Below are 15,860 nucleotides of genomic sequence, written 5' to 3' on the forward strand. Positions count from 1 at the left end.
TAGCCTGACTACTTTCACTTCAGATTAGCTGAGGTAGAGATCAAGAAGTGCCCCTCTCACCAGCATCTAGGACGACACATGGTTCCTTACAATGAAACTAGCTTCACGTAGTGTGCAGCTATAGAGTTGGACAGGGAATACAAAATAGATGCAGAATATAAAATTCATTTGCTGTGTATGGTTGTGTTTATAATTATTCCTTGAAGTCAGTTCCGGTGCACATCTGTATTCATTCTCACACACACTGGAATCTGCTTTGCATTCTTGCATTTGGTCTGTTTGGACATATAAGTATACTTTTCATATTGCAAAAAATAGTTATGTAGGCGTGATAAAAAAGATGTTTTTCCTTAAAGAAGCCCAAGCATCTTTTCTGATGAGCTATGCTTTTTTTTTGTCTTTTTTTTTTCAGTAAGCCCAAGTGTGATCCCACGCTGCATTAATTGTGTAACTCACAGAGAGTTGTGAACAATTATACACGAGCTAACAAGTTAATGGGAGGTAGAATATAGTGTGTACACACTGATTTAATGACTTTATATGCTTCTTATGGGATTGTCTAGCGAGAGAGCGCTAGCGAGTGGCAGCCAGATGGAGGGTTGAGTGTTAGTCTGCAGGTCTGTGATTCACTCTCTGCACACAAATGCTAATGTTTGGGTTCACTGCATGTTTAAATAGACATTATCTGTTATTTATCTGGTTGGAATGATGGAGGGATGTTTAGGCTAATGAGGTTCCATAGTGAAACATTAGAATTACACCTGTTGTTGTCATGATCCCCAGGTTTTAGACCATAAGCTTTTTTTTTTTTTAGTTCATTCTTTTAGGTTTTGAGAATCATTTGCACTTGGGGTTTGTTCCTTTTTTCTTTTGTAACATAGGTTATATTGTTTATATTTTTCCTGTATGCCATTTATATTTTCTAGCAGTCTCTGTTTGTATGTCTTCCTCTAAGTCCTACATGTTAGGTTATGATTGGGATGGATCTCTAATATTTAGCTGTTTAGTTCTAGTCTTGTCTCTGTATTTGTCTTTTTGTCTCTCTTGTCTCCCTGTTTAGTTGTCAAGTTGTTTTTTGTTTTGTTTTTACTCATTCAGTTGTGTCTCCCTTCCGGTTTTATTTAGATAACTGTTCTTTTATCTCATGTTAGGTTTCACTTCCTTTGTCTCCTTGTGTTGATTAGTTTAAGTTAATCCTCCCAGGTGTTTCCACCTGTTACCTCTCCTCCTGGTATCTGGGATGTATGTAATTGTCTGAGCTTTCCCTTGTCTTTTCACATTGTCCCCCATATCTGTGTGTCATCTTGCCCAATGCTTTCTAAGATTTCTGCTATTTGGATTGCCTGCACTGCAAATGTTTTACACTATTTGTATTCCTTTCTCCTAACAGTATTAAAGATGATTTTTTTCCAGTGTATTCCTGTCTCCCTGTTGCGACCTTACACTCCCACTTCATGCATTTGGGTCCAGAATCTGCAAAATATATAGTTAAATTATGTCATTTGTAATGTTTGTTAATTTGTAGATTTATTGTCACAAGCTAAGCATTTTTAATTCACTTGATCATAAATTCTAAACGGTTTTTCCCCAAATTTGTCAATCCAGTTTATTAGTATTAGTAAGAGAAAGTTGAGTTTGGGCAACAAACAACAAAAGCAGTGATTCAAGTACCTGGGGTAGAAAAGAATCCTCAAGGACTCCTAGACATGTTTACCATCCATCTGTTAGTCAATATCTTATGGTAACATAAAGTGAGTGGTGCTGTTATGTCTTGTTGGTTGTCGGTCCTCTTGAGGTCACTTTGTATTACTTTTTTCTTAATTTTAATTAAGAATTACATTAGATTAGAGATTAATAAGAATTAAATTTAATTAATTTACTTTAATTTTAATTCAGCAAATATTGTTAGTACAGTTTATCTACACTAGTCCTGTGGTATGTTGGTTGGTATTATGTTCTTTGGTATTAGAAAAGGCAGTTGCAATGATGTGAGTGTTGTACTTTACTCTTTGTGATGCCCACAGCCAATACCAGGAATGATTTTATATTTGTATTAATACACACATTAATATGGACAGCAGTCTCCATCATGGTGGTCCATTGTTAGCTACACTCAACACCACACTTAGTCAAACAGACAAGAAAACACTGGAGCCCATATCATAAATTAACAATAATACTGAGGTACCCAAACAAAATAATTACAATAACTGTTATAACACTGTAATTTAACACACTAACATCCACACGAACGATGCCAGTCTTTGCACGAGTTGCCCCTCCCCTCGGGCCACTACAGTACTTTTCATTTTTTTAAATGCTTTCTTAATCGCTTCATTGTCAAGACTCATAATCAAGACAGAAAAAGTATAAACTCATAACAGTTCAGCTGCGCCTCCCATGCCTCTGAATGGCTAAGCTAAGCTACCTGCGCCTGGCTCTGGTAATTAACACAGAGACCTGGGATTAGTTTTAATGCTTTCATCAAATTCAGCAGCAAGAAGGAATATAAACATATTTTTCAAAATATAGAACTATTTCTTTTAAGCATACCTAAACATTAACTAGCATAAAAGTATAAGGAAGAGCAGAAAAATATAACCTATAGCGTTTTATTCAAACAAGTAAATTACAGTTTGCTCGGATGGTGGCAGTCCACCGGTGCACTGGGGCACAGTAATATTAATGTGCAAGGTAGTTGCAGGAAATTTAAGAGATAACTGAGGAAAGTGGAGCGGGAGTATGAACATAGTGCCTGAAGCCAAATGAGCTACTGTACAAGGACGTGTGCAGAGTAGTGCAAAATTATGCAAACAGTGTTGCATAATTATTGCAGTTTATCACAGTGAGAGAACAGGTTTTAATGTTTTATTAATCTGCTTAGTTGATAATGGTGTGATGGGCTTTTTTTTTTTATTAGCAAGAATGTTGGTCACATTGTGATACTCTTATTTATTCAATCACTGTTAATTGAACTATTATGCTAAATTGATGTTTGGGTTGATTATTATTATCTTTCTGAGAACATTGTAAACAAACCTTGTCTCACCTGGCTTCCTCTGCTATAACAAGTCAGAATGAAAAAGGTCCATTGTATTCAATTAGCTAACTGCAGTGCTGCGCAAATGACACCATGATTGTAGTTATTCTAAAATGATGGCTGAAAACAATAGGAGCATATTGTTATTTTACATATGGGACTCACAATGTGTTATCACATAGATTGTACAGCAGTAAAGTGCCACTGTTGTCTCTAGTCTTTCATTGCAAAATGAGTCCATAAAATGCAGGAAATTCATAATTTTACAGTTTGTTATTATTGACATCTATTTGCATAGAATGGCAAGTTTGCATGATGGTAGTGAGACCAGATATGTTGTATCGGTTGCACACAGTGCTGCTGAAATAAAGTGGCTGAAAAAAGGGACCTGGGATTAGTATTGGGAGTGGGAGTGGCAACAAAGGACAGGAATAGTAATGAGTACATCAGAGGGGCAGCTCATGTTCCACAGTTCAAGGATAAAGGGTTGAAATTTAGTTGCTTTGGACACGTGCTAAAGAAACATAATAGATATGCTGGACAAGAGTGAAAGCGGTAGTTTATGGAAGTAGTGAGGGAGCAGTAGGTGTGCATGTGTGGACATAAATTGTAGCTTTTCTTATGAGGAAATTCTTTTAGGTTTTGAGAACCTAATAATGTGGAATGTCTTAAATTGAACATGACAAATTCTCCCTTACATAAAAGGTTAAAGTTGGCTTCTTGGTTTTATGTGTTTTTAAGATCTATTTAGCCATTCATCCATTTTCCTTCCACTTGTCCAGTTCGGGGGCACAGAGAGGCTGGAGTCTATCACAGCCCCATCACAACAGTCTCACATTTATACCTACAGCCAAACTAGCATTTTTCCTTTTTCTTCTTCTTTGTACCGGTGAAGGAAGATAGAGATTCCGCCCAAACATACAAATCCCAGCCTGGATTTGGACCCAGGACCTTGTTGCTGTGAGGCAACAATGCTAACTGCTGCATCACTGAGCTGCCCTGATGCTTTCATTATACAAGCAAGATGTTTGTTCTTGATGATGTTTTGTTCTCGTGGTTATTGATGCTTTTGTGTTTGGGTTGTAAAGGTTACGTCTGTGTGGTGAGGAAACCATGGGATTCTCGAGAGACAATAAGTGTGTACTACAGGGCATGCTATGCTTTATTACACTGTATTCAGCCTGCCAGCGAGAGCAAAGCTGTGTCAGAGAAATGTGATTACATGTAACAGAGTACTCGAGCCAAACGAATTGTAGCTTTTCTACGGCATTTAATACCTTGTCTCATAACAGTGCAAAATTACTCAGTGCTTGCTTGATGTTATATTCCTTGGGTATAAAAAAAACCCAAAAACACACATTATTATCCTCTCATTTTTCATGTGGTCTTTCAATTTTGCTGAAGATTATAAAACTCTGGCTTTCTCAAATGCCGACCTATATCCCTGACAGACCGTGTTTTGTGTCCAATAGTTTCCCTTTTTTGATCTAATCTGTTTGTTCTTTTGTGGGGCCTCTGACCTGTATGATACATCTGTCTCTCAGCTGTAACTCATCCAAGTGGCAGTCCAGATGCTCATTCAGTCCCACTTTGCTTGCTGCGGATGACATGAGGGTTTTTCGCTCTCACTCTCTCTGCCAGGCTCACTCCATGTCAGGGTTTAACAGTGTGGTTAAAGATATGCTATGCTTGCTGCCCTACAGTATAGATAGAGTTTTGCACTTTTACACAAGCTCAGTGATGTGATGTTTACTTCCTTCAGCTTGGTAGGTCTGTGTGAGAACTGTCTATCTGTTTCTCTCTTTCATCCAATCAGTTTATTCAAAACAGCAGAAACGCTGAGTTGCGTAACCTTAAAAAGTCAAGGAAATCTCAGTGAATTATACTTCTCAAGAGGATGTTGCAGTTATGCAAGCACTTTTATGAATTCAAAGGATTAAGTGTTTTTTCAAATAACCGTTCTCTCTCAGTTTATGTTTGGGCAATACATGAAAAACAAGTGAAAAAAAACCTAAACAGTACAGCATAGAACACTTTGGCACAATTAAATAAACAGCTTCTGACAATCAAACACCTTCTGTTGTTTGGTAGTGTGTGTGCATGTGTGTGTATGTGCGTGTGTGTCAATAATCCAGCCTGGAAAAGACGTCCCAGAGTTACTTATCACTTTGCTCTTTGTGGTCTGCTCTGGCCACAAAAGCATTAGCTCAAGATGCAAAGCATTTCAAGTCATCTCTGCAATGGAGTGACATTTCTCAGAATATTTGACTCATGAACGCACCACCTTCTGGGTTGCGACTGGTGTTTACCTCTGATGTCGCTGACCAGACAAATTGAATAATGTACAATACAGTCAGACATAAAAATGTTAATTGTGGTCGATTTAGTGGTAAAATACGGAGTTTCAATAGTTTACATTATGGAGGTAATGGTTATTGTGAAAACATACTCTAACTGGTTAGTTCATTAGGCACATCTGTTCAATTTCTTTTTAACACAAATATCTAATCAGCCAATCAATTCCCCTTTGCAGCAGCAGCAATTTCTTACATATAGGCATGGAGACATGGTCAAAATGACCTACTGAATTCAAACTGAGCATCAGAATAGGTAAGAAATGTCATTTAAGTGTCTTTGAATGTGGTCTGGTTGATGCTGACAGACAGGCTGGTTTGAGTATTTCTGAAATTGCTGATCTACAACAGTTCTCGGTAGGGCTGTGCGATATGAACAAAATCTCATATCCCGATATAAGAATTCTATCGTCCGATAACGATATCACAAAAATGTAACATTTTCTGTAAATTACGTGAATCTCGGGCAGCTCGACTTGTGTGAAGTGTTTCCAGCTGCACGTCATGTACCTGGAGTCGAGTGTTTTAACTGATGCATGAAACGATACATTTTTAGACATAAGTTGTAAAGGCCGCCGTTTTCCTTGTTCTAACGTTTGAGTCTAAGGTTTATTTTTTAGCACCTGGCGGCTCTTTTAATTCTCATCCGTAAATAATCTGCTCTTTCACGTGATTCAATTTATTTTGAAAAGTCTCAACAGGATCTTGAGCTTTATTGTGAAAGGTTTATGTGGAACATAAACAAGCGGACATGGTGTTACCATCGTTGTTACTAACCACAACGCATAAAAACAGGTGCTTGTCCGTCAGTGTGGTTATATTAAATATAAGAGAAAGAGAGAAAGAAGAAATTCATATAGCCACTACAGTGACCATCAAAAGGATGAAAAAATATTGCCGTAAACAGTTTATTTTGCGACACCACGAAACAAACGATAGCGTAAAATGAAACATAGACGTTTTTATATCATCTGATATATATCGTTATATCGAACAGCCCTAGTTCTAGTAGTTCTCTAGGTAAAAAATACCTTGTTGATACCAGAGGTCAGAGGACAATGACCAGACTGCTTTGAGCTTATAGAACGGTATCAGTAACTCAGATAACCACTTTTTACAACAAAGGCATGCACAAGGACATCTCTGAACCCACATTACATTCAACCTTCAAGCAGATGGGAAACACCGGGTGCTACTCCTGTCGACTAAGAACAGGAAACACAGTGTACCCATCTTCTAATAGCCAGATCAAAGCTTAGATCATCTCAATGGGTTTTTTGAACCTGACAGTGAGTCACAGTACACAAATTGGTCTCCACAGTCATGGGATCTCAAGAGCACTTTGGGCATGTGGTGGAATAAAAAGGTTCAGTCATTTCCTAAAACAAATGAGCACTTGTAACGTGTAAATAGTGCATTTTAAGTAATAATTTCCCTTTGCAGAACTGAGGCCCATTACTTTGATTTTAATTTTCTGAGTAGGATTCATGATTTTATTGTATTCAAATACAAACTCTTCCATTTTTACAGAGCCTTAGTTCAATGTACTCCTGCTTTCAACCCACCCATTTTCTGATTATAGACCTTGGACAAGGAATAATTTGCCATAAGGTCTTTACTTAGGTACAATTACACCCATTAATGATGGACATCATAATGGATGTGGTGAAGGAGGATTTTTTTTGATAGCCCACTGCTCTTTTTGTTGTAGATTTGTGTATATCAGGTTGCATGTCCTGCATTTAAATATGTTATGTAATTGTACAGCTGCTACCTTGACCAGATATCTCTTGTAAACAATATTTCGATCTCAGTGGGACTTCCAGGTAAAACAAAGGTAAAATAAACAATGAAGACATTATTCAGTTTCTGCTTACAACCAGTACTTGGCAGCTGTACAACACTGAACATAGCAGAGCCCTTGTTGTGATATCTAACCCTTTATCTCACAGTGCCAGGAGCTACTTTTAACCACCACAAATTGTTAAAGAGATTTTCACAACAAAGAAGTTTATATTCTGGAAAATTGTACTATCATAGTCACCATCTCTTTTTCACGTCCCCTACTGTCTCTTGCTCTTGGCGAAAAAAAAAAAAAAATCCACCCCGAGTTTCTTGCATGTGTCTACTTCAGAAAATGTTGTATTTTCTTGTGGTGTGAGGAGGAGAGGGCACCTTTGTGCACATACTTCTTAATATGCAGTAAAAGGCTAGAAATGAGAAAGGGGCAGGCTTTTACAAAGAGATAAAAGAAAACCTAGCAAAGAGAGGCTAATCAGGCTGAAGAAAAAGTATCATCACACCACCACCCCCATCTCACTTATCCTCACCATTCCCATTTTGCTCCATTTATCATCTCTTCAAAGCATTACAGAGTCTTGAGCTATGGGGTAGATACATTAAAATGCATCAAAATCAACGTATTTCCTGAATACCAAGAGATCTGTCTGTGAAGAGTAAAAAACCTCACATAGCTGTGTTCTTTCACTTTACTGGCATGTGTCCAGGACTTTCAATCAATTCCTTCACAGCAAGGACTCTGAAAGAAATTAAATTAGGTCCTGGGCATTGAACCACAGTTTCTCAATTGGTACAGAATTTGTTCACATTGATTTGGCCTGATTGGAGTCCCAGGCTTGTGTTTCCACTTAATCACTGAGCACGCCCATCTCTCGAACCACTATTTGCATGCACCCTTCCCCTCCGCTCATGTCAGTCATTCACAGCCCATGGTAACCTCGGGAATTTGCATGAACTCACTGGCCTGGACTTTTGCTGAGCCACTATTGCAGCTTCCGTTGCTGCAGCACAAATGTAATAATCAGATTTTGTTGTGTTGTTGTTATTATTATTATTACAGTGTCTTGTTAGAGTTAGCAATAGGCTGATGCTCTGCCAGGTCCAGAAAATTGTCCTCTGGTTACAAAAAAAAAAATGTTCTGATAGATCGCTGTTGTTATTCTGACTGAGCACTGGCAAGTGATAGAGTGAAAAAAGAAGAAGCTTGGGAAAGACAGACAAAATTGTCTCCAGGGAAAGTAAAGTGAGGACAGGAAAGAACACAGATTATGCATGAGAGCGAACAAAAGAGTGGAAGAAAGTAGGGAAGAAAAGATTGCGAATAAGGTTGTGGGGGCAATAAGCTTGGAAAACGAGCGACAGAAAGAAGATAAGAGAAACGGTTATGAATGGAGAGGCAGAGACGAGTGGAGAGCTATGACAAAACAGCTTTTCTCACTCCCTCTACTTCTGTCTCTCAAAGCTAAGGCCTTGGAGGCGAGTCCAGTTTATTTATAATTTTTCTTTTTGTCTGTTGAATTAATGCTGAATTTATTGGAAATGTGCAACATTTTATAGACCTGCACTTGACCTTTCGGAATTTATTAAAGCATCACAGATTAAGCATTTATATAACATATGTAAGGACGCATAAGGTGTAAGGAAGTGTATGTACTAGCATTCAGAATGCGTCCCTGACTCATGGGCAATAATTTGATTTGATTAAAGGGCATCACTACAGGTGTACATATCTCACACAGGAGAACTGAACGCTCAGTCTTTGACAATTTGGGGAAAAAATGGGCTTTTCAAATTTCTTAATTCTGTCAGAGACTGAAAGATCAAGCTGATCAGAGCTCATATGGAGATTTTTAAAAATTCCTTCCTTGTGTCTGATGTCTGACCCAAGAGGTACACCTTGGACTCTACAGGCCTCAATCAGCATGTTAAATATCAAAGTTTGTGACAGTACAATTAGAAAAAGACTTAAAAAGTAGGGCTTGTTTGGAAGGCTTCCATGTAGAAAGTCTCTCTGAAAAGAACATGGCAGGTTAGCACGTTCTTGTTTAAAAAGTGGCATCTGAACGAGACTTCTGAATGTCTGTCCGTATTCTATAGTCGGAGAAAACCAAACAAAGCATATCAGTACAAATGCTTCATACCAGCTATCAAGCATGGTGGTGGAGCTGTGATGATTTGGACTTCTTTTATAGCCACAGGAGCTGTCAACCATGAACTCAAAGTATTCCTGGGCCAAATGTGAGGGCATCTATCTGACAGCAAAAACTTGGGGACGATGAGCCCAAGCACAGTATCAAAACTTTAACAAAATGGCTCGTAAAGAAAAGAATCAAGGTATTGCAATGGCCCAGTCAAAGTCCAGACTGCAATCCAGTAGAACCTCAATCCACCCTGCTGTGGTGAGACCTTAAGAGAGCTGTGACAAGAATAAACTTGTCACAGCTCTGTACTTAATGTTTCACATGACTGTACGTGTTGTGTGCCACATTAACTGTATGAAATTGTTTAACAGTGGAAATAGTAACACTTACCTAAAGGCAAAGAGAAAGAAATAGTCCGCAGGGCTGTGTTATGCTACCAATCACCATCTACTCAGTCAGACTGTAAGGTGGAGAACTGTATAGAGTGATTGGTGCTTTATGCTTTTCTCTATCACAGTGGTGTTCACTTTACTTTAAGACTCATTGCACTTACACAGTCAGGGATAATGCACCATATGTTCTCTTTATGCTTCCACTACATTTCAACTGCAGTTTATAGTGGATCGTTTTGGAAACTCTTCCTGCTTTGGATGCTGTTTTGGATGTTTTAGGATTTATCCCATAATATGTTTTGACATAAACTCACAAAGATGTCAAAGATAATAACAGATATAGACAGATGATAACAACAAAAGATAGCACATCGAATTTTATACCTACAGCATGCTTTCCCCCGTGTAGTCAAAGATACATTCATGCTTGGATCTATCAAGAATCAACAGTTGGATAAGGAAGCAATCTTAAATCTAATTTTTCAACTCTACTCTTCTCTCTGGATAGCTTTAAGAGAGGTACTAAATTTAAAACTAGTTGCATAAATATGGTGACATCCCACAAAACTGGAATCAGTTGAAATATTGGTGTTACAGATAAGTATATAAAGAAGTAATTTTAAAAAAGAGATTTAGAAGTTGCGTGCAATATGACACAAATAAGCTCCAGCTGTAAAATAAAACTTCTGTCACTTGTAAATAAGCTTGTATCATTCATGGTAAATAAGCTTGTTATCTCAGACGGCACACAACAAAAGCTTCTACAGTAAGGATTCAAACATCGTCTTGATTCTCCGTCCTGTATTCCATGCATCTTCACACATACTGATGTACGCACAAACACACACGCACAAACACACACGCACAAACACCTGCTTTTTAATAAATGAGTACCTGTCATCAGTGTGCGGTTCTCACATTACAGCACTGTGAATTCATTAAGTGTGCCCTTTGGAAGTCCAACGAGCCAGGTGGGGTGCCGTCAAGCCTCCCGCCTTGCCTCACAATCACGCCCAGCATTTCAATTGCAAATACTGTACACATCTCAGTGCCCTTGTAAAAACACACATTCACAGTCATGCACATGTGTCTATACATCTAGCCATGCTTCACGCTTAACCCACATCAAAATGTTTACCCTGCATCTGTCTCACTGGACAGTAGCGATAACACAGGCTTGTCTATATTTCAGAGCAGCTGAGGTATTTTTGTATGCACTGAAAAAATGACTGAAACTTTAACCTTGAAAGATGCATCCTGGTTAGTTTAGTCATCCCCTCGATTAATTCAGAATCTGGAATTATTTTAATCATACAGAGATTTGGTTGTATTTTGAATCGGATTAGTTTGTTTTCCTGCAGATAGATGAGATTCTACAAGTTCCCGTCTGACTCTCTATCATTCTTTCTTTCATTATGTAATGCATGGCCCTCTGGACTTTGAGAGATGCTTACTGTACGTGCATACATGACTGGGTTTGTAGCGTTAGGGTAAGCGCTGATAGAAAAGATGGGGTCAGAGCAAACCACTGCTTGGAATAAGTTTCCTGAGCAATGTCAGTTCAAAGTGACCTGACACGGTCTTATTGAGTCATCGCTAGTTTATGTGTAAGTGGTTGTACATGGAGGGGAGAGGGGAGGAGTTAGAGGCACTTGCGGACTGGCAAAGCTAAATCTAAATCCCCCTCTTTTCTGTCAATAATTCTCAGCTTTTTCACAACCCCCTCTAATCCTCTTTCTGACGTGAATCACCTCTATTTAGTGTCTGCACATGCTTTAAACAATCGGGCACAAGTGCACTAGCAGTTTGCTTGTGTGTATTTTTACGTGCTTCCATGCGTGTAAGTGTGACTTCCAATCTGTGCCGATCTTGATCTTCAGCATGATAATGGTCTTTGCTTTTATTTATGTGTTTCTGTGTGCTGTGTGCTAGCAGATAAGAAATACCGCAATGATTGCAGGTTGATGTTATGAGCTCGTGCTCCACAAATTCCATCATTGTCCAAAATGAGCATCAACATCAGATCTGTAGCTGACTGGTGAGAAGTCATGCTGCTGTGAAAATGTAATAAAGCAAAGAGATAATCACTGCTGAAGTTTGAATGATGGCTTTCTGTAGTGGATCTGTGCTACACTATAGTGTAGAGATTATGCACAATGCTGGCCAGGCAGGGAGCCTGCCGCTGCTGCTGACTCAGTGCAGGCATAGCTGGGGCTTGGGGGGTTAATGCAGCAGGGCCACAGGCTGATCCACAGTCCATCCTCATCTGCCAAAACTTCAAAGGATGCCCCAACAGAGTCTAAATCGCCATCTCCTCCAGTCCAGGCGCTGCAGAACACTCTCCCCTCCCCCTCAGTGCACAGGTCAAACTCAGCCTCATCTTTTATGTATTGCTTACCCCATTGATTGTGCTCTTAAGAGATTCATGAATACAGAGGGCCTATTTCCGTATCACACTCCAACATATGAAGGTTTTTTCTTTAACAAGAGATGGATTTTTCTCTCATTTGTTCATTTTTTGGGTTTGTTTCTATCTTTCTATCGCTTCTCTTCCCCATCTATGCAACCCTCTTCCACCTATTTTTGCAGGCAAGGTCGTAGTCATTTTTACTTTTGACAGACGTGTTTTGCCTATTTAACTATTTATCCCGCATACATGAATTATTCACAGTGCAGGTAGTGAATACTGTAATACTGGAGAGCTGCAGTTTACTTACAGAAAGATTAAAGGAGATATTTAGTTGAAGTCAAACGCGTCATTTAGGTTAAATAATGTAATAAATATAACAAAGGTTATGCCGGTAACTTTTCAATGCATGTATATGGTCTTTAGGTCTTTTCTTGTGTCTAATGTATTCATTTATGTTCATCCCTTGGCTGTTTACTCATTCATGAATACATATGTTGCTCCATTTTTAACAAGCCAACCCTCCCCCCATCTGTCTGTTTGTGTACCTGTGTTTTAGTGATGTGTGTGTTATGCACCCCAGCAGAGTGTGAAATTGAAATTCTCATCTTTTCTGACAGAGAAGAGAGGGCACAGAAGATGTGAAATCTCATCTTTGACTTAAGTTTTTGCTATAATGTTTTTTAGTGGTACAATATTCATACCAAAAACATTGTGTGGTTGAGAAGTTCCTTCATAAACATTTCATATTATAAATGTGTTACTATAAAAATTGTAGCGTATCTATGTCTGTTCCCTAACTCCTCGTAGATACGTTAATCAATCTGGATGAAATTTATAGCGTAAACTACCAGGATACCAGGATTATCAACATGTATATTAGGTTCCACTTTAGCTCAGTAGGGTGAGCAGGGGGCCATTGCTGCATATCTTCTGCCTGTCTCTCTCCACACTATCCTGTCTCTCTTCGCTGCTTCACTGTCTATCAACAGCAAAGAAATGCCAAAACAATAATCTTAAAATAGAATCTTTATAGAAACTAAATATACATGTAGTAGCTCATCTCAAAATGAACAGTGACATTGTACGTGTCTACATTACGTCTACGTATACGTTGCTCTTGGTAAATAACTGTCACTAAACCATTTTTAGAACAGTGTCTCTGGAATTTGTTGTTATGCATATCTGTAAATAAGTGTCCATCACGGACTGACACTAATACTAACAGTTTAAGACTTTGTCTCATATATGAATAAGTAGCTTACAAAAAAGAGCAAAAAAATTTAACTTTAATTGTTAATTTGTTTGGTGTGTATGAAGAGCTGTTTTTGATGTCTCACTGTTTGCATTTATGTAATGAGGATAAAAGCATATTATGATAAATTAGTCTGCTTTTTCATATATGAGCATAGTGAACAAGCAGACATTAAAATATAGTTTTTATGTCCTACATGGAAAAATATTTAATAAAGTACTTCATGGTTTGAATTTGGTGTTCAAGATCATTTTACGTGTGGATAATTCCATCTAATTCTTAACACTCATTTAGCACCAGACCTCAGAATTAGTCTATGATTGGAGCTAAAATGTTTGATAAGCACAGCTTGCTCAGCTGGTTTTATAGGTCAGGTTCTTGATTAGTTTTTATCATACCTGAAGGGCAGAAGTTTTTTTTGTTTCCATTAGTAGGTTTAGATCTGCAGAAATAAAAATATAAATCAGGGTTTGATCAAGGGTTAGTTCTTGGTCTGTTATTCTTTAACCATTACATGCTCCTAGTTGGTACTATCGTAAACAATCATGACATTAACTTGTGGATGTCTAGAAACCTTTTTGTAACTCAACAGAGATGAAATGGAAATATTTGTTGTTGGTTTAAAAAATTTCCTAAGGTAGTAATTAACATGTAGTTTACATGTCAGGAACCTTGGCATTGTTTTGGTTAATGGTTTCAGTTTTGATAGCCATTTAAATAAGATTACCAGAACTGCTTTCTAACATTTAAACATGTCAAAAGTTGGAGAATCATTATCTCCAACTTACTTTTGTTCAAAACAGAATTACCACTAAAACCCTTCTCTTATGTCATGAAGCTCCCAGTGGTTTGGCCCTCGCCAGTAGGTCTCTGAATTGGTCAGTGTACACCAACCAGACCTCTCAGGTCATCAAGTGCACATCTTTTAGCTGCTCCTAGAATTAGATCTCAGTGTGCTGAGGATGCTTTCAGTTGTTGTGCTCCAGTTTGTTGGAAGAAGCTGCCCGCTGCCCTGAGGTCAGTTAGAACTGTCTATTCAAAAACAAACTTAAAACCTTTTTTATTCTCACAGACTTGTATTTAATTGTGTGTTTGTGTGTTGTGTTATGAAATGTGCTATATACATGCAATATCATATTGCTAAGTTATTTAATTTACATGTTTAACTTAGCTGTCTGGCATGGTAGAAATAATCTTTTCTGTATTCAGGCAAGTCAAAAATGACCTTATACACTTACTTAGCATTTGTTTAAGCTCGTGAATCCCTTGGTCATTAACCAACACAAAAAACCACAATGAAGAGAATATGATTTATTCCATTTCTGCACCAAATTCTAATGAACTTTTCATTACCACCCTGTTTGGAGCATCCACACATCCTTGTCATGTAAAGCAGACCTAAAGCCCCCTGGAGTGTTGGTGCCCTCGCCCTGACCTGTGTCTGTGCGAGTGGGTGTATGTCCAGCCTGTCCAAACCAATTCCCACCCGGCGAGCGTCAGACAGACCACCATCTGTTCCATGCCCTCGCAATGAACTACCTGCCACATCCTCTTCATCACCTTCATGGAATATCAGAAAAGAGATGCTTTCTAGAAACCTAATTTGCAAAAGCTTTGTTGATTCTCAAAAGCATAGTGACTCTAGTTTGACAGGATATTACAAGGAAGGAATATTTACTAAAAACACATCTCACTGTTGTTCTTTTTCCATACATAAACCTTTCTTTAAAACTTTTCAGAAGCTGAAAAAGAGTATAGGTGATCTGCACACTCTGCTTTTCAATATTAGAGAGTAGTTACCCTGAAACAAAGACTGTTTTCACCCTCCCTCAAAACACCTCAAGGATTTAACGCACTAGATTAAATAAGCACAAATAGGCTTAAAATGAATTCTGCATATCTCCTCCCTCTTTCCTGAAACACAGCTCCCCAAAAGATGAGTTTTAGGCTGAAAACAAGCATGTTAGTGCTGTGATTTTACAGCCAAACAACACGGGGCTTAGTTGATTATGCACACAGTCATTTAATGTCTTAAGCCAACCACTCTGTCCAAAGAAGACTAGAGTTTTCTTATTGGTTCTACAAAAAGGGGGAATGATTTGTGCATTAATTTAATTTTTTATTACATTATTTGTTGTATGTCTGAAGTGAACCTAGAAAAAGAGCAGAGAGCAGCAGCACAGCATGAGCACATGGCACAGGGACCAGCACGTTAGCCAGCAGAGCACCACAGGAGTGTTTTCATATGTTATAAATTCATTCTGACTCTTTTTATTCACTTCAAGGTGGAGAAATGTGCATACGCAGACAACAAGGGGTGTGGAATTAAGCACAGGAGAGAAAATATGCCGAAGATGAAGCAGTAAAGAAGGTGAGTTACATTTTAAATGTTTGTTCTCCACTGAATCATTATATTGAACAAAGTGCTGCTATAAGCAGCTTTGGATGCACCTTTATTATTGCACCATGGC

The 15,860-nt window shown here is 38.3% G+C and overlaps 1 protein-coding gene across 2 annotated transcripts in view; it reads left to right on the forward strand.

Annotated features, from left to right (window-relative positions):
• Positions 1 to 15,860, forward strand: part of LOC309714009 (disks large-associated protein 1-like) — a 96,726-nt gene that overhangs the window by 18,222 nt on the left and 62,644 nt on the right. For both annotated transcript variants that reach the window (XM_082546057.1, XM_082546058.1), the window contains exon 2: positions 15,675 to 15,760. The gene's annotated coding sequence lies outside the window, so the exon portion shown is untranslated. The remainder of the gene's footprint in view (positions 1 to 15,674; positions 15,761 to 15,860) is intronic.

This window comes from Aulonocara stuartgranti (genome assembly GCF_965226115.1).
Source record: "Aulonocara stuartgranti genome assembly, chromosome: 9".
Lineage (NCBI taxonomy): Eukaryota > Metazoa > Chordata > Actinopteri > Cichliformes > Cichlidae > Aulonocara > Aulonocara stuartgranti.